Here is a 23,933-nt window from a genome sequence, read left to right on the forward strand (position 1 = left end):
AGGAGACTTATTATACTGTAAAAATTTTGGTCTTACTTAAAAATGCACGTATCTAGTTGTATTCAGTGTTAAAAAATGTTATATGGCTCTTACGGAAATACGTTTTAAAATATTTGGCTTTCATGGCTCTCTCAGCCAAAAAGGTTCCCGACCCCTGGTATAACGGATAAACAACAGAAACCTTGCCCATATATATATATATATATATATATATATATATATATATATATATATATATATATATATATATATATATATATATATATATATATATATATATATATATATATGTATGTATATACATATATACATTTTAATTTTAATTTTTTTAAATCAAAATATTATAATATTGATTACAATTAATTGGGATCCATTTTGGACATACTGTTATGGTTTCTTACTGTTTAGCTTTTTTTTTCATGTGTAAAGTATTTGTAACTTTTTTAATTCTTTATTAAAGAACACCTGGCTTGAGACGTTTTTTTGTTGTTTTTTTGCAGCAAACCTAAATTGTCTGGACTCTGAGTACATTTTGTAATGCTACTTTCTATTTTTTCTTGACCTCTTCTTGGCCTCTACATTGGCTAACATTTCAGAATTTTAAGTGTACTTTTACTTGAGTAGAGTATTTTAGTATATACTATTTCCACATCCATCGGATGATTTGAGTTAACTTTTTTTTTTTAAATACTCGTTATACGGTCGTACAAATTGTGGGAAACGTGTCACGTTTTACGTTCCTGTTTCCGGTTTTTGTTTTATTTTGAAAGGGCTGACCGGAAACCTTATACGGGTGACACTGCGCATTGTGGGTAACCGCGTTACCAGCAACTTCCTGCTTCACTCAGTCCTGCTTACTACATTTTCTTCCCCTCCTCCTCCGCCAATGCGCCGCCTTCAGAGTTGAGAAGTCCGGACGGCGCCGCTACGTAGACGTGCTCTCAAAATGTCTCCGTTTTGCATTCGTATGAGCAGAGACGCGAGGTGAAAGTGTGACCGGTACGAAGCGACGGTGGGAGAATGTTGGCGCCATGTAGCCGCAGTGTCTCGGACTGACTTCGGCGAACAGACGCGCTATTGTGAGAGCTCGGTGAAGATGGAAGACTCCTCCTGAAGCACTTGGATCATTACACTCCCAATAGGTAAGTGTCACATGGAATATAAGTTGTCGTTTAACATCGTCTTGGTGTGTGTTGGAAGTTTTTGGGAAGAATGTTCCCCCTCTTAGTTGTTCTCCCCTTAAAACGCTGACCTCTAAAAACATGAAGCTTTTTCATACATGAATCTGTATGTTGTTACCGGGATAATTATTAAGTGCCTTTGGCTGGAAAAATGTCAACACATACCACTTAAAAACACACGAAATTAGTTTATTTGTGTCGCGTAATTCTATAGTCTGGGCTTTAAAACATGGCAACAAGTTGTGACTTGCAAGTGCATTGTCATGCAAACACACCACTGGGAGGGTCGTGTGTATGTGTGTGTGCGTGGGTCTGTGTGTCATCATCCCACGCTGGGCACTTTTTTTTAACATCACAATCGCAGTCCTGCAGTGATGGAGGAGGAGGAGGAGGAGGGGGAGGATGATGATGAAGAAGCAGCAGCTCATGATTTCATTGAGTTAGAGCAGCCTTTAGGCATGCACAACTTTAAATGTTGGTGCACATTTGCAGTACAGTACAGTCAGTGGTCAACAAAATAAACAAACCGTGTTATACGAACAAACAGGTGTACATTCATAAATTGAAAATGTTGCAGACCGAAAGGGTTAAGGCTGAAGTTGAACACTTATTAGACTTAGAGACTTAGACTTAGACAAACTTTAATGATCCACAAGGGAAATTGTTCAACACAGTAGCCCAGTTGCAATGATGGAAAGGACAATGCAGGTATAAATAGACTAATATAGCGATAAAAAAATCTAACATATATACGAATATATACATATGTGTACAGAATAATATATATACAGATATATTATATTATGTCTATAACATATATACAATATATTAGGCATGTCCCGATCCAGGTTTTTGCACTTCCGAGCCGATACCGATATTGTTTTTGCACTTCCCATCCGATACCGATACTGACCGATACTGGCCTATCCAAGCATGTATTAAAGTTTAAAGTTATTTAGCCTACTTAGTTGTCAGAATCATGTTGAAAAGGGTTTTAGTACTCTTGATAACAACTAGCCAGCTGAATTAGGGGAGTTTGAATAATACACAATGGTTGGTAACAAGAAACTGACCTGTTTATTCAAGGATAAACACAAAATAGACAAAATTATACATGACAAACAGAAATGGCATCATTGAACTAGGGCTGGGCGATATGGCCTTTTTTTTAATATTGCGATATTTTAAGGCCATGTCACGATACACCATATATATGTGGATATTTTGCCTTAGCCTTGAATGAACACTTGATGCATATAATCACAGCAGTATGATGATTCTATGTGTCTACATTAAAACATTCTTCTTCATACTGCATTAATATATGCTACTTTTAAACTTTCATGCAGAGAAGGAAATCACAACTAAAAAATCACTATTTTTTTCATACGGTGTTGATCTGGAAATGTTTGCCTCTGCATTTTGATGGTGTGGACGTGTGGCACCGAACGGAGATAAGCGTCTCGGCAGACGTTACAATATTTGAACAATAATGACGAAAACTGTTTTCTCTGTCGTGTCCGTGTGTCGAAAATTGTTATGCACTTATTTTTTTATTTGATTTTGTGCGTGGCATAGATTTGCCGTGCGCAATTGCACAGGCGCGCACCTTAGCGGCTGCGCTAGCATCACCGCTAACGTTAGCCATGCTGCTACCTCTCTGCTGGGAGAGGACGTATACGTATGTGACATATGACGTGACAGTATATGACGTATGACGTGACAGTATGTGACGTGTGTAAGAAGGTGCGCTCGCTGTCTGTGAAAGGGAGACACAGAAAAGAGTGAGAAGAGCCTGTTGTGTAATGCCAGCAGCTAAAAGCAACTGCGTGAGAATCCACAGACCTGTAGATGTGTTGAAGGTGTGCTGGAAAATGCGGAACGGAAATTAGGGAGCAGCAGAAAAGTGGAATGTATTATTTAAATCGGTGCGTTGGAAAACACGGACCGGAGTTTTTTTTAATAAACTGGATCTGGATCGGCATTTTCCCATGTCTTGCCGATACGCATTTTTTGGCAAATATCGGCGGCCGATCCGATCCAAATATCGGATCGGGACATCCCTACAATATATACCAACGACCATGTACAATATTACAGTATATACAGTATATGTGACAGCAGCAGCATAAAATAGAGAGTAGATCCAGCAGGAAATAGAAAATAGACATTATAAACAAAGAGAAGTAGCTAACATGTCAGGTGTCAGGTAATAGGCAGATGTCATCTTTTGCTGTATGGTGAGTGATTATACAGCTGGATGGAGTGTGGAATGAAGGAGTTCTTGAATTGCACAGTGCGGGAAGGAAGTTGAAGGAGCCTGTTGGAGTATGAGCTCCGCTGTCCCTTAAAGGGGAACATTATCACAATTTCAGAAGGGTTAAAACCATTAAAAATTAGTTCCCAGTGGCTTATTTTATTTTTCGAAGTTTTTTCCAAAATTTTACCCATCACGCAATATCCCTAAAAAAAGCTTCAAAGTGCCTGATTTTAACCATCGTTATATACACCCGTCCATTTTCCTGTGACGTCACACAGTGATGCCAATACAAACAAACATGGCGGATAGAACAGCAAGGTATAGCGACATTAGCTCGAATTCAGACTCGGATTTCAGCGGCTTAAGCGATTCAACAGATTACACATGTATTGAAACGGATGGTTGTAGTGTGGAGGCAGGTAGCGAAAACGAAATTGAAGAAGAAACTGAAGCTATTGAGCCATATCGGTTTGAACCGTATGCAAGCGAAACCGACGAAAACGACACGACAGCCAGCGACACGGGAGAAAGCGAGGAAGAATTCGGCGATCGTCTTCTAACCAACGATTGATATGTGTTTGTTTGGCATTAAAGGAAACTAACAACTATGAACTAGGTTTACAGCATATGAAATACATTTGGCAACAACATGCACTTTGAGAGTGCAGACAGCCCATTTCAGGCGCGCTAAGAACATATATTTTTCCACGATTTCAGCACTCAGGTTAACCATACCTAAATAGACACAAAATACTGCATTACAAAAGACTACCTGAATGTACTCGAATGATTGAAAAAAATAAATGTTTTTAAGCTAAATTATTGGTAAACACAGTTTATGTATAATAATTTACGTAAAACCGCGAGTAATGAATAACGTTTTCATCAATTAATATATTCTGTAGACATACCCTCATCCGCTCTCTTTTCCTGAAAGCTGATCTGTCCAGTTTTGGAGTTGATGTCAGCATCTGCTTTGAGTGTCGCAGGATATCCACACATTCTTGCCATCTCTGTCGTAGCATAGCGTTCGTCGGTAAAGTGTGCGGAAAAAACGACTGACCTTTTCCTCGGCTTTCCCCACAGCCTCGTATTTTGAACAAATTTTGTCCAATTTCTTGCCACTTTCGCATCTTTGGGCCGCTGGTGCAACTTGAATCCGTCCCTGTTCGTGTTGTTACACCCTCCGACGAAAGTGAGAAAATGGCGGATTGCTTCCCGATGTGACGTCACAACGTGACGTCATCGCTCCGAGAGCGAATAATAGAAAGGCGTTTAATTCGCCAAAATTCACCCATTTAGAGTTCGGAAATCGGTTGAATATATATATAGTCTTTTTTCTGCAACATCAAGGTATATATTGACGCTTACATAGGTCTGGTGATGATGTTCCCCTTTAAATGTCAGGTGGAGTGGGTGGGCTGGATTGTCCATGATGGCCAGCAGTTTGTCCAGTGTCCTCCTGTCCCTCACTGACACAAACGCCTCCAACTGCGTGCCAATAGTTTGGCCGGCTTTCCGGATCAGTTTATCAATCCGGTTTGAGTCCATTTTGCTGGTGCTGCTCCCCCAACAAACCACTGCAAAGTACAGGGCACTGGCCATAACAGACTGATAACATATCTCCAACAGCTTGCTGCACACATTAAAGGACCTAAGCTTCCTCAGGAAAAAGAGTCTGCTCATGCCCTTCTTGTAAACAGCTTTGCAGTTGTCCTTCCAGTCCAGTCTGCTGTTCAAGTGGACTCCCAGGTACTTGTACTGCTCTTATTGCGCCTAACCCTATAAACAATGTCAAATACAAGATGAGCTTCCAAAAAATTATGACATTTCTTTTGCACAACACATTATAAATACACCTTGTACACAACATAAACACTGTTCAATTATACACACAGTAAAGACATGTGAAATATCCTTGTACACGTGTTAGTTAAACATTTGTACCAATTATATACTGTATACAAACAATTATACAATTAATGAGACACATAAAAATGGTGATGACGGGGCGTGCAACCTCATTAAAGGAGGTGTTCCTTTTAGCTGCAACAATTCCGAGATAATTGTGCTGATTCAGGCCATGTCTACAGTAAAAACATGTACAAATATCCTTGTACGTGTTAGTTAAACCTTTGTACCAATTATATACTATATACAAACAATTAAACAATTAATGAGACACATAAAAATGGTGATGACGGGGCGTGCAACCCCATTAAGGGAGGTGTTCCTTTTAGCTGCAACAATTCCGAGATAATTGTGCTGATTCAGGCCGTGTCTGCACTAAGTCGGATAACCCCTTAAACGAATAATTATTCAGTCTAAGTCCAATCCAATCCACTTCATTTGTATAGCACATTCAAACAACAAATGTTTCCAAAGCGCTGCACAACAATATTACAAACGTTTGTAAAAACAATATTTAAATATTATCCTTAGCTCCACCAATGACTGAATAAAAACAAAAAAATAGATCAACATAAAACCAATATAAAAATCAATATGAAAATAAATATGATTAAAACGATTTTAAAGGGTAAAACCATATAAAACAATAAATAAAAATCTAAATTTAAAAACACAGAGGACCACACAACTCACGTAGTGTTAAAAGCCAGAGAATAAAAGTGGGTCTTAAGACGAGACTTAAAACACTGCACTGTGGGAGCAGTTCGAACATGGAGGGGCAGAGTGTTCCAGAGTTTAGGGCCGACCACAGAGAAGGCCCTGTCTCCCCTGGTTTTAAGTCTCGTCTTGGGCACCACGAGCTGGAGCTGGCTCTATGCCCCGTTTCAGCCACGCTAAACCGACGTTTAAGGTACCCCTCCTCACGGGTAAGCGCTCCGTGTATTTCTTGAATCTCCAGCTCTATAGCTCTTTGATCGTTTACAAACTGAGTTTCGGAGAGGAAGTGACCCCAGAAAGAACGCACACACACAGCCAGCTTCATAACAAAGATGGAGGCGGATCGTGCAGACATGCCCGTGTTTCTCCTTCTTGTACATGTACAGGCGCTTTTGGAAATCACAAATCAATACCTTAAGAGAAGGCAACGGGCGGTTGCAGCTATTTGGGATACGACACATCTCAGACGGCAAGAGAACTTTTGAACAGTCAGCTGTGATTCTACTTACTGGAAAACTTGATCCCTTCCTCCCGTGGATTTGATCGTGATAGGCAGTGTGTGACTACAAATGTTGCTTTATGGATGTGAATGTGAAATGGCCAGGCAGCGTGCATGATGCCCGAATCTTCGCTAACTTCGCCATTAGCGCGCAGCTGAAAGATGGAACCATCACCTCGTGTCCCAAACAGTTTATCGCATTGTCTACTTTCTCATGTCGATTAAAGATTTGATTAATGTATGATTGTTCAGGTGTGATTGACTTCAATAGGGCCCCACAGCACACTGGATTTCAGTTAATTGAAATACCACAACACTGGATATTGTTCAAAGGTGATACATTTTAATTTAAAAACTTGCACATAAAACAGCAAAGAAATGTAAAATGCATAGCAAACTATTTACAATATAGCTCTTTTAAATAACTTCCCAGAGAAGTAAAGTCATCTACTGGAGAGCTTGGAGCAGATGGACGCTTTTTTTTTTTTTTTTTTTTCGCGCATACATATTAGGTCGCGTTGCGCCGGCGGACGGAGAGGGGCGGGGGTCTTAAACGGTGGCATTGTTGTGTGTGGACACGGATAAGGTTAGGTGTGATTTACCCTGGATAACCTTATTGTAGTATGTAGTATCTTAGTGTAAACAGGGCCTAAGACCCCCTAACCCCCTCCTCCGGCGGCGCAACGCGACCTAATAAGTATGCGCAGAAAATGCGCACATCATAGTCACCTCCAGTGTTGCTTTGTGTGCAAGTTCTTAAATGCAATTTATCTGAACAATATCCAGTGTTGTGGTATTTCAATGAACTGGAATCCAGTGGCTGTGTGGCCCTATTGTAGTGAATCACACCTGAGACATCATAAATTAATCAAATATTTATTAGACACGTAAACAATGTGATAAAGAACATTTTACATCAATCAATCTGGGGATCTAGATATCTGGGGCCGTATTTATCAAGCGTCTTAGAGTGCCATTTTTCACTTAAGTCCTGAGAATTTGCGAAATGTAGTCCTACTCTCAAACTTAAGAATAAAAGCTATTTATCAACTTTCTTAAGTCTAAGAATCACTCCTACTCTCCACGATATTTAAATCAAATCAAATCAAATCAACTTTATTTATAAAGCACATTTAAAATTGGTCTCCTAAGTGGTTAGGAGTTGCCAGCGGGGGATGGCACTGAGGCGAGAGAGACGTGCGCGAACGTTCAGGGAGCGGAAGGATGTCCTGGCTTTGTTTGATGACGAGCAGCTGATCAAACGGTATCGTTTAGACAGAGCGGGTATTATTTTTGTCACAAATTTAATAAGGGGCGTCATCTCATCAGCAACATCACGCAGCAGAGCTTTCACAGCAGAACTAAAGGTCATCACAATGCTTCGATATCTCGCCACTGGGAAAATGAATTGGAAAGAAAAGGAAACATTTATTTTTGATTCATTGCCAATATTGTTTGTTTGTTTTGTATTATTTTGTAGTTTATTGTCAAAATATACACTCCCATTGTCCACTAAGATATTTCTTTATTCTTAGACAAGGGATTCCCTTCCGTGATTGGTCATTTCTATGGACACAGAAATGACGTCACCTAAAATTCCGTTTACGGCACATAGTAATGTCGTAATTCAGCTCTGAGTGTGACATTTAAGATTCAGTCCTACACTTCACTGAAAGTGTGAGTAAGACTCTTGATAACTAACTTTTAAGTGCAGCTTTCAGCGAAGAATTTCTTTACTCATAAGTCAACTCTTAGCAGACGTCTTAGGAGTAATTCTAAGACGCTTGCTAAATACGGCCCCTGGTCAGGACACTCCTCACTCTTTTGCCTTCACCTTCATTGTCCATTCCTTTTTGGTGACTTTTTATAGTCTGGACCTAGACGTTGAGTCCGCGACATACATGGCGGACAATAACTGATACAGTCTGCTTTGCCAGTCCAAATGCATTCGCTGTTTTCCGTAGTTTTTCCTCTTAAGGTATTCATGTGTGATTTCCACACGCGTCTGTACATGGAGAAGAATGAGAAACACGGGCATGTCTGGATGACTCGCCTCCATCTTTCCAGTGGTTAGCTCCGAGTTACGAAACCGCTTTATTATGAAGCTGGCTGTGGCGCCTTCTTTCTGACGTCACTTCCTGTGTGGGGCGCGGTCTTTCTGACGTCACTTCCTCTCCGAACTCAGTTTGTAAACGATCAATGAGTCCATACAAAGCTTCATGAATGAGATTCATGAAATACACGGCTGACTTACCTGTGTAAAAATTTGTCAGAGGAAGGGGACCTTAAACGCTGGTTTAGGGTGGCTGAAACGGGGCTTAGGCTAAATAATTATTCGTTTAAGGGGTTATCCGGCTTAGTATAGACATAGCCTAAGGGACCTTTGTATTAACAATGTCTTCGCTAGCTTCAATCAACTACGTGAAAAGTTTAATCTCCCTAACTCTCACCTATTTCGTTATTTTCAAATCCGTAACTTTGCTAAATCAAATAACAGCTCTTTTCCCGGTAGTCCACCTCAATCTGTAATAGACACACTCTTGGAAATCCCCACAAATCAGAAAGAGATAATTTCTATAATTTCCATCCTAAATTCCCATCTTAAAGAGACATCTCTTGACAAAATTAGAAATGACTGGGAAGCAGAATTTGGCAAAGTTTTGGATGACCATGACTGGAAATCTGCATTTGATACAGATAAATAAATAGCACATCTTGTTCAAAGCTTATTAATCTTATACAGTTTAAGGTTGTCCATCGCATATATTTCACTAACGCTAAACTTTCCAAAATGTATGCCAATATTGCAGACACATGTAATCACTGTCCAATTGACTCCTGCAAACATGACACACATGTTCTGGTCCTGTCCCTGTCTGAAAGCCTACTGGACTAATATTTTTAAACATCTTGCAGATGCACTAAATTTTAAATTGACACCCTGTGCAGAATTGGCTATTTTTGGAATTCCACTAAACTGTCAAAAAATTAAGCAGACTTTTAGGGATAGTATTATTAATAGCTTGAATAAGGATTCTATTGGAGTGGAAATCACAGTTTGCCCCCAAGGCCTCCCTATGGCCTAAAGACCTCATCTTTTTCTTAGATTTAGAGAACATTTAATATAATCTGAGGGGTACACCAAAACAATTTGACTTGACCTGGGGCTGCATAGTTAGTTACATAGCTAAATTAAAGACACTATAGGATAAATGTGACACTCACTGTTGACAATAACCCTTTTCAATTACCTCAACTCTGTTTTTCTTTTGTTGTTGTTGTTTTTATTCAGTGACACTTCTCTGTATGTTTGTGAGTTTTATTTTTGTTGTTACTTTTTTTCCCCTTTTAGTCAGTTATTGTGATTCTCTATCTGCTTGTGGTGAAGAGGAAGGCAGTACATTGCTACCCACTGTGACTGAAATGTAGGACGCGGGGTGGGAGGGGGTGCTATTATTTTACTCTTATTTTTTTGGGGGGGAGACAAAAAAAGTGTCTGTTTTCTCATTACCTGTATTGTGATTTCCCTATCAAACAAATAAGTACTATAAAAATATATATTTGCAGTACACTTCAATGAGATGAGACACATAAAAATGGTGATAATGGGGCATGCAACTTCATTAAGGGAGGTGTTCCTTTTAGCTGCAACAATTCCGTGCTGATTAAAAGATGTGCGAACCGCAATGTCTCACACTAAGGTGTTGGAATCAACAGTTGGAGCCCCCCCTGCATCCCCAGGCACCCATTAATCAACTTTGTCTGGGGATTACTTGATTGTGTTCATACTTGATTACACATCTGATGCAGGGCCAACATGGATGAGCCACTTTTCATTATTATAGCTTCTCTATATTGACAAACCTCTTAATCAATTATTTATACAATATATTTGGTTTGTGTTTTGCATTCTCCACTGCTGACTTGGCGCTTTTCCCTTGGCAAATCCTGGTACTACACGATCTTTTTAGGGCTGCACAATTTTGAGGACAAACCAAACTGCGATTTTGCCAAAATTGCAAATGCGATTCGATTGGCAATTTGTATGTTTTATTCATGAAAATGCATAAAACTGCGGAAGTGAAGGATGACAGGTTACTTTTTGACTGTCAATCAACATAGTCTTGTCTCAAGGTGCCACACATTAAAAAAGACCTGGGTAAAATACGGGCTGCATCCGGCCTGTTAAGATTTTCAATCCGACCCACTGGACGTTTCCAAAAAAAATTTTTTTAGACCCTTCGTATTGAAACTCTAGCCACCATTACGATGTGCAGTGTTGCTTTCAAATTACCATACGTCTTGAACAAAGTATATCAATGGTTGAAATCTGCATAGATTACCGTTTAAAGATCCATTCCGTTTTTGAGGTGGTCTGTCAAAACGTTAATAGCCCTTTATCAGACATTATTGTGAGTTTCTGTATTAGTGTAAACTTTTTTTCCGGAAAATTCTATGAATTTTCATGTACATTCTAAGTGTCTTTTCAGTAAAAAATTAAAAAGACCATCTCAAAAACAGAATGAACTTTAGTTTTTTACTGAATTATATGACAGTCAGAATGTACATAAAATATAGGATGTGATTTACAGTATTAACTATGAACAATAAAACACTGAATATTGAGAATATGTCAACGTTGCTCCTCTACTTCCCAAACCACCGCCTTGATAGACATCTTTTAAAATCGAGCGAGAGCAACAAAGATGCAACAAACACAGTGAAAAATAAAAGCAAAAGGATAAGACACATCCACTTATTGATACAATATCACTATTTTGCAGAACTTTCTTCAACAAAGTTCTGCAGAACAGTGATATTACATGGGGGTGTCAGTCTTGTCACTGCCCCGCCCACTCTCCCCCGTCCTTTGTCTGCATGAAGCAGCGCTTCCTATGGTTACCAAAGTGTTTGGCTAATCTATTAATGTCCAAACTTTGTCTTGTGAACAACGAGCTTACGGTCAAACATTTATTCCTCCCTCCAAGTAAAACTCACAAAGATACATTATTACAGCCAAATTTAGACATCTTGTATGTGTGTGTGTGTGTGTGTGCGTGTGTGTATACATTAATGTATGTGTGTGTGTGTGTGTGTGTGTGTGTGTGTGTGCATATATGCATATATGTATATATGTGTGTGTGTGTGTGTGTGTGTGTGTGTGTGTATATGTAATAAAGTGTATGTATACACACACATATACACATATACGTATAGATATGTGTGTGTATGTATATGTGTATATATATACACATGTATGTATGTGTATATATACACATATGTGTGTGTGTGTGTGTGTATATATCTATATATATATATATATATATATATATATATATATATATTAGGGGTGTAACTGTACGTGTATTTGTATTGAACCGTTTCGGTACGGGGGGTTCGAGTACACATGCTAGCAGCGACCGGGCTAGGACAACATGTAAAAGCCAGAGCTGGAAGACCGTGAACCGTGACCTCTAAACCGAGGTACGTACCGAACCAAAATTTTTGTGTACCGTTACACCCCTAATATATATATATATATATATATATATATATATATATATATGTATATATATATGTATTTATATATGTATATATATATATATATATATATATATATATATATATATATATATATATATATATATATATGTATTTATATATATATATATGTATGTATGTATGTATGTATGTGTAATATATATATATATATGTGTATATATATATAATGTGTATATGTATATACAGTATATATATATACACATACACACATATATATGTGTTTATATATATATATATATATACCGTATTTTCCGCACTATAAGGCGCACCTAAAAACCACAATTTTTCTCAAAAGCTGACAGTGCGCCTAATAACCCGGTGCGCTTTATTACGATTCATTTTCATAAAGTTTCGGTCTCGCAACTTCGGTAAACAGCCGCCATCTTTTTTCCCGGTAGAACAGGAAGCGCTTCTTCTTCTACGCAAGCAACCGCCAAGGAAAGCACCCGCCCCCATAGAACAGGAAGCGCTTCACCCGCCCCCATAGAACAGGAAGCGCTTCACCCGCCCCCGGAAGAAGAAGAAAAAACGCGCGGATATCACCGTACGTTTCATTTCCTGTTTACATCTGTAAAGACCACAAAATGGCTCCTACTAAACGATCCGGTTCATAAAAAGACGCAATCTCTCCATCCGCACACGGATTACTACCGTATTTCACAGCAACTGAACCGCACTGTGGAACGGGAGCACGTACGGTGAATATTCGCTCCACAGGGAATGAGAAGTCATCCTTCACTGTGGTTCTAGCTTGCCATGCTAACTTCCACTCATGGTGATATTCAAAAGGAAGACCTTGCCAAAAGAGACCTTTCCAGCCGGCGTCATCATAAAAGCTAACTCGAAGGGATGGATGGATGAAGAAAAGATGAGCGAGTGGTTAAGGGAAGTTTACGCGAAGAGGCCGGGTGGCTTTTTTCACACAGCTCCGAAGGCGAACACACCTTCACTAAGACGGGCAGACAGCCTCGGACGACATACGCCAACATTTGCCAGTGGATCGTAAATGCCTGGGCAGATATTTCGGTCACAACTGTGGTCCGAGCTTTCCGGAAGGCAGGATTCACAGAACAACAGCGACACTGACTCCCGATTACTTCTACGAGACGGAACCGGCCATTTTGGATCCCACGCTTGCGCAACTTTTCAATTCGGACACCGAAGACGAAGAATTCGAAGGATTTACGAATGAAGAATAACTTCAGAAGGTGAGCGCTATGTTTATTTTGTGTGTTGTGACATTAACGTTCGAGCAACATTATGTTACTATTGCTCTACACCATTTTGAATTTTACTATGTTTGTGATTGCACATTTGCGTACATTTTGGGACAGAGTTGTTAGAACGCTGGTTTTCAATATATTATTAAAGTTTGACTGAACTATCTGACTGTTTTTTTGACATTCACTTTAGCGCAGCGTTTTTTTGACATTCACTTTAGCGCAGCGTAGGCGCGGCTTTTAGTCCGGGGCGGCTTATTGGTGGACAAAATTATGAAATATGTAATTCATAGAAGGTGCGGCTAATAATCCGGTGCGCCTTATAGTGCGGAAAATACGGTATATATATATATATATATATACACATATATATATACATATATATATATATGTGTGTGTGTGTATATATATATATATACATATATATACATATAAGTGTGTATACCGGTATATGTATGTGTATATACTGTATGTATATATATATATATATATGTGTGTGTGTGTACATATATATATATATATATATATATATATATATATATATATATATATATATATATATATATATATATATACTGTACATACCGTATTTTCCGCACTATAGGGCGCACCGGATTATAAGGCGCACCTTCAATGAATGGCCTATTTTAAAACTGTGTTCATATATAAGGCGCACCGCATTATAAGGCGCATAGAATAGACGCTACAGTAGAGGCTGGGGTTACGTTATGCATCCATTAGATGGAGCTGCGCTAAAGGGAATGTCAACAAAACAGTCAGATAGGTCAGTCAAACTTTATTAATAGATTACAAACCAGCGTTCTGACAACTCTGTTCACTCCCAAAATGAATAAGCAGCTGTTTTATTATTTTCCCCGAGGTAAAGTCAGTGACGTGGTATTTCTTTTATCTTTTAACAACAGCAAGGTATAACATGTAGTGCAACATTTATATCACGTAGTGGAGGGGAACTTTCCTCGATTCAATAAATACGTAAAAAACACAGTGATACTGTTACAGTAAATCAAACGTTAGTGCAATCACAATATAGTAACACTCGAAATAGTGCAAAGCAATAACAATATATCAATAACTCAACGTTGCTCAAAAGTTAATGTCACACTACACAACACACAAAATAAACATGTAAAGCTCACTTTATGAAGTTATTCCTCATCCACGAATCCCTCGAATTCTTCTTCTTCAGTGTCCGAATTAAACAGTTGGGTGGATACGGCATCCGAAGTCGTCATTAATCGAGTCAGTGTCGCTGCTGTTGTCTAGCAGTTCAGTGACAATGTTAAATTCTCTCGCTGCTGCTCTATTCCCGTGTTCTACTGCGTGACTGATCGCCTTGAGTTTAAACTCTGCGTCGTAAGCGTGTCCCTTAATAGGAGCCATTTTGGGGTCTTTACATAAACACACAAATGGAAATGAAACGGCACGTCTTGCGCAGTCATATATCCCAACATGCACCGCACGCTTCTTCTACGGGGGAAAATGAAGTCGGCGGCTGCTTACCGTAGTTGCGAGACCTGACTCAATATTGGTCCATATATAAGGCTCACCGGATTATAAGGCGCACTGTCATCTTTTGAGAAAAATGGAGGTTTTTAGGTGCGCCTTATAGTGCGGATATATATATATATATATATATATATATATATATATATATATATATATATATATATATATATATATATATATATATATATATATATATAAGGGGAAACCCTGGTAAAACTGTGCCAATAACAAAACATTTGTAAACAAAGTAAACATTTGCCTTTGTTGAAAAAGTAAATACTAATCTGGACAATCTACCCGTTAGATCAGATCAAAGATCTTTTTAGACTAATTACTTTTATTACAACACCGCAGTAAGCACCCCTAATTTTCAATGGTGGGATGAAGTGGAACTAGCACATCCCCCCTAGGTCCTAGGTCCTCACATATGGACAAAAAACAATGCAGACATTCCTCCCAAAAGAATGAAGTGTGTATTACCAAGGGAGAACCTTTTTTTTTCCTTCATTTTAACAGTAAGTTTCATGGTGTGTTTTTAACATTCACATAAGATGAAGTGAAGGTTTGCCGATGAAGTGAAGTGAAAAGTTTCAATCAATCAAGGATTGCTTCAATTCCAATGCAAATACAGTTCATATGCAAATATGCAGGTCAGAAACGTGTGATGATAAAACACAGATGTGCAAGTACAAATGACATCATATTCATCTCTGCAGTGGGCCGTGGCCTTCAACTCAACCTCCATCTGATACGGGGCTGCGACAAAATATTGCAATAGTTAGCGATTCAATCAGCATTTTGTATTCCTGCCACCCTTTTAAAAAGGTCTGTACCATCATCAATCCTCCACCCATACAGAGGAGCCAGTGATGGGATTAGAGGGCTACTTTGGTTGTTGATGCTGTTGAAGAAACTGTAATCCGTAAACTCACCTGGTTTGTGGGTTCAATACGCTCAGTGGCTTGCATCATTGAGTCTGGCTCATGGTAGCCAAACAACAGAACGTCTGACCGGCCAAGGTGGCGTAGCGACTCGTCTGACAGGTACTAAGACAACAGAGGAAAGGTTTCCATGTCTCATTTGGGGAGCTGTATTATGATATTGATTGATAGTGATTTATTTTCCAGGTGCTGTGCATACATTTACATGGTGCTTTTAAGTAGCGCATTAATGCATTTTGTATTATTTACTATTGGGAGGAAACCTTCAATAGTGTTGTCTCCTCCCCCAAAGAGGGAGGAGACAACACAATTGAAGGTTTATAGAAGACTACGGGGGAAAATGAAGTCGGCGGCTGCTTACCGTAGTCGCGAGACCTGTTGTGGCTCAATATTGGTCCATATATTAGGCGCACCGGATTATAAGGCGCACTGTCAGCTTTTGAGAAAATTTGAGGTTTTTAGGTGCGCCTTATAGTGCGGAAAATACGGTACTTGATATTGATATTCAAGTCCCGAAATGTAGATGGAGTATTTTTAGTTGTTTTTGGATTGTTATTTATTGGGTTTTATTGGCGGAACAGAGGACCTCCCATTGGTTCCATTGTAAGCAGACTTTTATTTCTGTTTATTTACCAGTTAGAATGCATTAAACAAAAATTACATCCGTCTAGGGATGATGTTTGATAAGAAATTATCGAGTTCGAGCCCATTATCGAATCCTCTTATCGAACCGATTCCTTATCGATTCTCTTATCGAATCCAGATAGGTTGTTGTATATGGAAAAAAACACACACTATTTGGTTTAACAAAAGCTCACTTTTATTTTATAAGAAAATAATAATAATAAATATTGACTGTTGTTACCCCCCTAAAAAAATAAAATAAAATAAATAAATATTGACTGTTGTTACCCAAAGTATATTAAGTGGGATTTTTCAGAAAAACAAATATATACAGTAACACAAAAACAACCTGTCTCTGTGATCACTATAGGTGTATAAATAATAATATAGTGTTGAATAAAATCAATCCTTTGGGCACGAAACTGAAAATAATACAGCTCTCCAAAAAGTGCACTTCTGCTGCTATTGGAACATCCTTCTGGGGTCCATCAGTGTGGCCTCCTCCAGGAATGACTGCACGTCCTTGTCCTGGAGGGAAAATGAGGGACAGACACAGCATAGAATTAGGGAGGAAATTAGCTGAATGTGAAGACTAGGGTGTCTGTTATTAAGTCTTTAGCATTAGTATGTGGAATTAAATGATGGAATGGATTAAGTAATGAAGTTAAACAGTGTACTGATATGATCTACTTTAAAAGGTTGTTCAAATTAATAGTGCTTACAAAGTACAAAGAAGAATTATGAGAAATACTTTCAACCTTATTGAAAATAAGATATTCTTCATCTCAGTATATTAATAATGACTGAATTAATTAATTACATATTACAAAACTGTTGTATACACTAATTCACAGATGTTATTTTATTATAAAAAGGTCAGTAAATGATGTATATATTTGTAAATGCTCTGAAGTGGGAAAGGGGTAGGATTAAATAAGCTTTACTTCTTCCTACTCCTTTTCGGACATGATGGAAAGTGAAATGATATGAAACTGTGATGTGTTATGCTGTAAGTGTGTTCATGTACAAAATAAACTAAAGAAAGAAAGAAAGCACTAGTTTATTAGACAGACCTGCAAACTCTGGAGTGATATAGGCTACAAGATACCGTTAACGTTATCAGACACATACAAAAAGGCTAACGTTAACGTTACCTTTAGCCACTGACTATGCTTAGGTAACGTTAGTCCAGCTAACTTTACGGCAGTCCTCGTTGACATAAGAGGTAACCTTATTTTAGCCTAAAGGCTACGAGTGAGCAGATATGGAAATTAACTGGCAACAGTTAACATTAGTTACTCACCAGCACTATCACTGGAATTGGCGCTGCAGGTTGAAGCAGAGGAAGAGGGGTTTGCTTCGTCATCTCTGTCGCCGTTTCTCCACGACACCTTTCTCTAACCTTCAGGTTATGTACAGCCTGAACATGTTTCATCATGCTTGTTGTACTTCCCCCCTTACATGAGAGCGAAGCCTAGCAATAATTGCAGATAGCCGTTTCCTCGTCGTAATTTTTTGTTAAATGAAGCCATGCCTTGAGGCATTTTTTCCGACCCATTGTTGTTGCTGCTTCTGTATCTGCCGCCGAATGACTGAGCTACGTCATTTCCTGTGATGTCCCACAGGGCATTTCCTGTGGGACGGGATTCGTTCCCAGAGATTTGAATAAAGAACCAACTATTTTTCTTTACTATAGTGGCCTCGATAACGGGAACCGGTTCTCAAAAAGGGATTCGAGTCCAATGAATCGGTATTTTTCTTATCGAACGGTTCTTTTCTTATCGAACAACCGGGAGAACCGGTTTCGAACATCATCCCTACAGCCGTCTTTTTGTGTCTCATACTGATTGTGAACGATAGGCAAAATTCCCCCCAAAACGTGCAGTTCCCCTTTCATGAATTAATCTGTTAAGGAATTAAATATGTGTAAATCTAATGACCCATGTGCCAACGGTCCAAGTCAAATTTGCGGTCAAATGCAAGAATGCGAAAAAGTGTGAGGATTGGCTGAATTTGTGTGAATTGGCACGATTGCAACATCGCAAATGTATGAAAGGACGGGTAAATGGAGAAGAAACACAGTGCTATTACCGTAAGTGTTTTGTGTTACTATAACAATCTATAAGGTTATATTAGTTGGCTTCTCTTTGGTCCCCTCCATGTATCTGCTTTCTTTTGTATTTCAAGTCATCTTTACATATATGTATTGTTGCATTTGAAACAATTATGTTGTTGATAATAGAGGTAATTGTTATTATTCATTATCAATAGTGCTATTTCTATTGGTATTTGTATTGCTCCATTTGTAGTGTAATAATGTTCATTGTCATTTCTGTATTATTAATATTTATTTCACTTACTGCTTCTTTGCTATCACTTTTACCATCACATTTGTACATATCCTATTTGCTGATGTCGTTCTGTTGTTGTTATTGTTATTGTTGTGTTTGCTGTTGTTGTTGTCTCTCTGTCTTCCTTTTTTTCTCTTTCTATCCCCTCCTGCTCCGGCCCGGCTGCACCAAATAATAATCTAAATCCATTTAATAAAGTAAAATACAAATAAGGCAACAAGAGAAGTACCCCACACTTCTCTTTTGTAAAGTAAATTTGTACAGCCGATATGGGCATCTACATCAACTATATGGTTTGCCTGAGTAGCTGGACAGCATAAAAAAAATAATACAAAAATAAAATTAAAAAAAGTGTTCTGTGTTGTTGTAAATTCAAAACAGTCATAGCATAAAATAGCAGTTTTGTAGCGTTGGTGCTTACAACATTTTCAAGAAAAAGTGCAATTACATCTCATTACTTTGCAAAGTATTTGAGGGTTGTTGTCATGTAAACACAATCTTTCTTGGATTGTCTCCCGCCATGTTCTTTCACAGTGTATAATCACAAAAAATTGCATAATACAAGCATGCCATGTTCACGGTGTGGGCGGGGCTTGGTTTAAAATCAATGGTATTTGGTTGGTATGCAGAATAACTTGACGGTCAGAAGTAGCCTGCAGTTTTGGGTATGAACAATATGCTAGTGAAGGGAAGTGGTTGGCTTCAGAAACCCTAAGAGAGATGGGGATGGGGGTTTTTTGTGTGTGTGTGTGTGTGTGTGTGTGTGTGTGTGTGTGTGTGTGTGTGTGTGTGTGTGTGTGTGTGTGTGTGTGTGTGTGTGTGTGTGTGTGTGCACGCACAGAATCAGGTTACATAGTCTGTCATTAACAAGAGAACCGCAGTTATGAGACCAAGATAGACTTCAAGTCTGAGCAAGAGTCTGGGTCTCATCACTCTTCAGTGTCACTGGAGGAAGGGGGAGGAGTGTGAGTTGGTGGTCTCTCTGTGTGTGTGTGTGTGTGTGTGTGTGTGTGTGTGTGTGTGTGTGTGTGTGTGCGTGTAGGATAAGGAGGTCTCTATGTCAACAGAACAGTCTTCGAGTCTGACGTGTGTCTGCCTGTAGCTTGTGTGTACTTGAGTGCACATGTATCGTCATTGTGGTTCCGTAGAGTTTATGCTGACATGCTAGAAAGTTAGCCGAGCAGTGGACCTGGCATCAGAGGAGCCACCGGGCTCCACAGGAACACAGCATGTGGGTTAAATTCGTCTCAGCTCTATACTTGAGTCTGGCTTTTTTAGAAAAGAGCCCTTCTGTCTGCAGTGTTATTTTTAGTAAAAAAAAAAAAAATCCCTAAGCCTTTTTTTGTAGGATTTCAGCCCAAACACATTGCAACAAGATGAGCTGTCTAGGACTTTGAGTGCTGCAGTCTCTATAATGAAAGTTAGAACGAGTAGGAAAGATAAAAACCCTATTTTCCTCCGGATTGTGTTTTGTTTTTACTATCTGTCCCTCTACCGTTCTGGTGGCTGTGCAAAGACTTATTGATCACATTTTTTGTGTTTTTGTAAATGTAGATGAAGCGCAGTGGAGACAGGGGGAAGGGGTATGAGAGGCTACTGTCTGCACAGATGCACTCAAACATATATCTGCAGTGCCTTTGGCTCCTCTCTTCCGCACTGGAAACACTCTGCAATACAAGTTGTAAGGAGCTTTTTTTATTTGCTTCACCGCTGTCTTTACTACTATTGCTTAGCTCTATCACAGAAATGTTTGTCTTTGTCCTGGTGGTCGTTCCTTAATCTAATTTGCAAACCTAAGAATTAAAGCAATTTTGCAAACTGTTTTCATTCTATGGGCGAAAAGCTATGTAAGTTATAAGTGAAGAGCTATGTAAGTTAGAAGTGAAGAGCTATGCAAATCATAAGTGAAGAGCTATGGTATTTGAGTGACACCAGCTCAAACCCTTTTTATAAGTGTTAAAATGAACAACTTGATGGATTTGATTTGACTTAGTGCTTGAATTAGTCCAATTAAATAACAATATATCAACATGTACATCCAATACACACTTTGAAATATGAATATCGCACCAGCGACAAGCTTTTCCTTTTTTTTCAGTGTCAGAGGGCTGACTATTTGACATAGGGATGTCACGATATGGAAATGTGATATCACGGTTAATGTCACCAAGATTATAACCGTTATTATTACCACAATATTGTTAAATGTGCTCAAAAAGTACTTGTACACACACCAACATTTTTAACCAAGTTATATTATAAAAAAAATTGTTTAGATTGGCACACAATACACCATAAATTTTGGGCTATAGAGTCGTTCCCACCAAATTTTAGAAGAAAATAAATATTCCTACATATATTCGCCGCACCGTACCATAAGCCGCAGATATATTGTGATATGAAATATTCTTTAAATATTTATTTACATACCTGAAATATTAATTCATTAACAAAGGAGCCTATGGGAGCTGCTCAATTCTGCCTATAAAGCCCTTACAAAACATCCAAACACCTCCATTAGGGTTTATTTACAAGATGTAAGTATATATGTAATGTAGTAACGGGCACATTTATAACATTTAATAATTACGTATTTTGATCATTGTTAGCATACGCACCGCATTAATTTCAAAAACGCATCACAACGCTTGCCTTTTTTTTCCATATCACAACATTTTTTATTGCTGCAGTAATCACTTACTGTGCAAGGTCTGCTGTTCATATATTCCCGTTAAGACGAAAAATGTCTCATAATCTTTGCGAAAAAATGGTGTGGCAGGGAGGCAACCTTTTCGTGTCGTAATTGGCTGTCAAAGTTTACCAACTTGTCGGAGTACGTCCTCAGCCATGTACTTTAGAGAAGAGAGGCATGATTTATGATCCACAATTAACTTTTAGGGAGCATGGAAGTGAGGAAGGGCAGCACGGTGGCAGAGGGGTTAGTGCATCTGCCTCACAATACGAAGGTCCTGAGTAGTCTTGGGTTCAATCCCGGGCTCGGGATCTTTCTGTGTGGAGTTTGCATGTTCTCCCCGTGACTGCGTGGGTTCCCTCCGGGTACTCCGGCTTCCTCCCACCTCCAAAAACATGCACCTGGGGATAGGTTGATTGGCAACACTAAATTGGCCCTAGTGTGTGAATGTGAGTGTGAATGTTGTCTGTCTATCTGTATTGGCCCTGCGATGAGGTGGCGACTTGTCCAGGGTGTACGCCGCCTTCCGCCCGATTGTAGCTGAGATAGGCTCCAGCACCCCCCGCGACCCCAAAGAGAATAAGCGGTAGAAAATGGATGGAAGTGAGGAAACACCTCGCCAGTCGATCATGTTGAAATTGTAAACACGCTTGTTATCATAGCGCCGCTATAAAGAGTTTGTCTGCGTTAGTGCTTATAATAACAATATCATTAATACTTGGTTAATATTAAGGCTGAAACGACGCGTCGACGTCATCGGTTACGTAAATACGTCGACGTCGTTTTTATGCTTCGACGCGTCGCATATTTACGTCACACTGCCGTAATGGCGGAGCGCAAAGCAGATGATGCGAGCGGTGCGAGTGAGGGAAAAAAAGCACGCCAAAAGTCGTCAAAAGTGTGGGAGTATTTCAATAAACAAATGTATATAATTCGGCATTATTTCGGCCAGTCGGCTTATAAAATCAGAGCCGATCAGTTTACGTTCGTGCGCAGGTATAACGCGGCGCGCTCCTGTCTCATCTGCTGGTGCGCGAGCCCGGTAATTAGACCGCTGTGTCAAATCAAGGAGTACAAAAGACGCCAGCGCAGAGTGGAAAAAGGTTTAGTTCATTACAGATAACCCAGAGTTGTGCCAAAAGTATGTAAGATTTAATATTTCTCTTCGTGGGTGTGGCGCACCTGTTGCGCTGGTGAGATGGGAGGGGGGGTTGTGTGCATGTAGCGTGCTTAGTCTGGAGGCTAAATACACACAGTGTGTTATGTAACTGTTGTTTAGTGTTGATATTCTTTGCTTAGTTTGATAAATGTTGGAGCAGTTTGCTTCATCAGGAGGGTGAAGTCGCTCAATTTAAAGTGTTGGATTTAACTGTGTTGGTGAGGGCGTAGAAAAAGGGGCATTTTTCTACCAGTAGACAGCGTTTAAGATTGAGTGTTTCACTGCTAAATTAATAATATATTTATATTGAATATGGATTTTAAATATGTATCTAAATAGGTGGTTAATTGGTTAGGTATTTATGTATTTGCATATTGGGTTTTCTGTTGCATTTATCTATTGTGTTTCTGGTGTTAAATGTATTTTATATGTATCTTGGTGCATTTATGTTGAGACAATTTATTTAAAATCTGTTTTAACTTAAAGGGAAAAGATGTGTCCATTTTCTTGCACTTGTTTAATGGTTAAGAGTTTGATAGCTAATTAATAGTTGTAAATTATGGGATTGATAATTGATTGATTTTTTACAGCATGTTAATCTTGTGGTGTTTTGTCCTTAAAGGTTTTTCACCTACTAAAGAAGCTAAAGGCTACTAAAGGCTACTAAAGGCTACTAAAGACAGCTAATGACAGCTAAAGAAACTAAAGTCTATTAACACTGCTAAAGACTGCTAAAAAGACTAAAGAAGAAAAAAGAAGCTATTTCTTGGTTGGAAAAACTGTTGCAAACTAAAGGAAAATAAAAGGAAAAAGTAACTACGGTCTGGTCTTTTGAGTGAAATCCAGAAGCCACATTCAGCATTGGTGCATCCCTTCAAGTGTGGGATAAGCACAGCGAAAAAAGCAAAACACTTGACAGTTGTTGTATGCACACTGTGTCGAGCGGAAATGGCCTATCATAGCAGCACAACGGCTATGAAGGAACATTTGAAAAGAAAACACCCGACAGCGTTCTTGCCATCACCATCAACTAGTCAATCGTCCGCGTGAGTATACATTGTCATCATTACACAAAATCATGAATGTGTCATTTGTATCTGCGTTGTAAATTCATAAACTAAAACACTGTTTCGCTCTGAGAGGCGCGTTTGGCATGCCTGTTCAGTGTTTACAAAGACGCGCTCCTCTTTAACGCTAACGTTAATTAGTTGTGCAAATACCTTTTACAACATTAACAGTTACATATACTATGTACAAACCAACAATTAACTTTCACTTTAATCATACTA

At 38.9% G+C, this 23,933-nt stretch overlaps 1 protein-coding gene across 2 annotated transcripts in view; it reads left to right on the top strand.

Moving 5' to 3' along the window:
• The first annotated feature begins 822 nt into the window (after positions 1-822).
• Positions 823-23,933, top strand: part of LOC133613773 (activin receptor type-1-like) — a 74,729-nt gene continuing 51,618 nt past the window's right edge. For both annotated transcript variants that reach the window (XM_061971550.2, XM_061971551.2), the window contains exon 1: positions 823-1,142. The gene's annotated coding sequence lies outside the window, so the exon portion shown is untranslated. The remainder of the gene's footprint in view (positions 1,143-23,933) is intronic.

This window comes from Nerophis lumbriciformis, linkage group LG13, assembly GCF_033978685.3.
Source record: "Nerophis lumbriciformis linkage group LG13, RoL_Nlum_v2.1, whole genome shotgun sequence".
Taxonomy (NCBI): domain Eukaryota; kingdom Metazoa; phylum Chordata; class Actinopteri; order Syngnathiformes; family Syngnathidae; genus Nerophis; species Nerophis lumbriciformis.